This window comes from Austrofundulus limnaeus, unplaced genomic scaffold (genome assembly GCF_001266775.1).
Source record: "Austrofundulus limnaeus strain Quisiro unplaced genomic scaffold, Austrofundulus_limnaeus-1.0 Scaffold187, whole genome shotgun sequence".
Classification (NCBI taxonomy): domain Eukaryota; kingdom Metazoa; phylum Chordata; class Actinopteri; order Cyprinodontiformes; family Rivulidae; genus Austrofundulus; species Austrofundulus limnaeus.
This window is the reverse complement of record NW_013952589.1, coordinates 616,842-618,919: the sequence shown is the minus strand read 5'-3', so window position 1 is coordinate 618,919 and position 2,078 is coordinate 616,842.

The following is a 2,078-nucleotide window of genomic DNA, read 5'->3' as shown; positions in this document are numbered from 1 at the left end:
GGCTCCAGAGGGGGGCCCCGGTGACCCGCGTCCGGGCGAGGGAACGCCAGATCCAATGTTAGCATTCATCATAAGGGGACTTAAAATAATCTTAAAAAACATCAGATTCTTCTCCACAGTCTGGGTTGTTGGCTGTTGTAGCAACGCTCTGTTCACAGTCAGACATTCCCCTTTGACATCACTTCCTGTTACTTTACAGCAGGGCTATTCAACTAAATTGCTCCGGGGGCCACARTTACTGCAGGTCAACAGCTCAGGGACCAAACATCCAGCAATTTGTCATTATGTAAATAAACTAAGTATTACAAAGATAATAGTTTATTTTGCTGCATTTAATCGTGAATACAACATATAAAAGTAGTAATAATAAAAAAAATCAGAACACATTTTGCCTCATATTTAATACAAATATTATTTTGACATCTCTGATACAGTATCTCTGAACCAATTTTATTTTCAATTTCATAGTCTTATCTTCAACTGGTGTTAACTGTCTTGAGTGTGCATAGAAAGTTTTTTTTACCAGCTTGTAGCCAAGATTCTGATGTTTCTGTAGATACCAAACATGTCTATGTGTAACTAAAATAACTTAGAGTAATTAAAGTAGAAAACCAGGGGTTTGGGCTTAAGAGATGAATGAACCCGTTGGCAGGCCGAACTTTGGTCACTTGCGGGCTGGAAATGGCCCGCGGGCCGCCAGTTGAATAGCCCTGCTTTACAGGCAAAAACCTCACAACTGCTCATCTCAGTGACATGAAATTTCTTTTGCAGTATTTTGTCAATGATGTCTTTTCAAAATTTCATTCATTTGTATTACAAAAAATTGACGTCACAKGCACTTTAAGGTTAGAATATAGAAATGAATGAATGAGAATGTAAGTCAAAGTCATTGTGAAGATTGAAAGACTGTGTGTGTGTGTGTGTGTGTGTGTGTGTGTGTGTGTGTGTGTGTGTGTGTGTGTGTGTGTGTGTGTGTGTGTGTGTGTGACTGTTATCAAAACATCTCATGAACCGCTGCACAAACCTCAGTGAAACTTGCGAAGAGTAATGGTTGAAAAGTTAAACAACCATTGCTATAACTCAATGAATTTCAGCAGTTTGGAGCAAAAACAAGATGTGGTAGTAGCTGAGAGTCATTTAAAACATAACCTGTGAAATGTACGTGACATATCGAAGGAGACATAGTTTTTAAATCCTTCTTTTTTCACATTTAAATCATTCAGTTGGGGTCTGTATAAATGGGAACTTTAAAGGTTTGACCAAAACGTCAGCTCTCATCCTATAACTTCATTCTGATTTCATACTCTGGCGTGAGATTCGGTTCAAAAATGTTTCCCATTGTGTTTAATTTAGCATGCATCTCCAGTAAAGATCTGTAAGAAGACACAACTCTACATTACAAACCAATTTCTCCCATATTTACACGATGCAGTGACTCATCYATTGATTTATGGAGAAACTACCTGACTTGACTTTGGTGCGCGCCGAACCCTCAGCGAACACATTATTGCATCAAATAACGCCGGCTCGACCCTTTCCTTTCTGTCACCTCTCATTCTCATCACACCGTTTCAAACCCCCCCCAACCCCCTCTTTCCATTTAATCCCAAACTCCATCTATCTGCTGCTGCTGCTGTCTCACCTCTTCCTCCACTCCTGCTCTGAGGTTTCATTTTCWCTTCTTCTCGACTCCATTTTCTCTTCTTTCACTCCTGTTTCTGCCCTCACATGCTTCAGTGTTTGAATGGAGAACACATACAGTACGTGCATGGCAATACTTAAATTATTCTTTTTTCAATGTATGTTTTTTTGTTTGGTTTCTTTTAATGAATCAAATGAAGTAAAAAAAAAACAAACAAATAAAAACATGCTTTTTGTTCCAAACTTTATACTTGATACAGCTAAGCAATGTTACTTTTAAACATAAAAAATCTGAAAAGCGTTAAAATATTTTTATCATGTTATCTTCATGAAATTTGATGCATTTTCATTTTTCCCTGTCTGTTTATTTCACATACTGTTGATGGGAAATACCCTGCACTACTAAACTATTTCATTTTTCAACATTTATTATATTC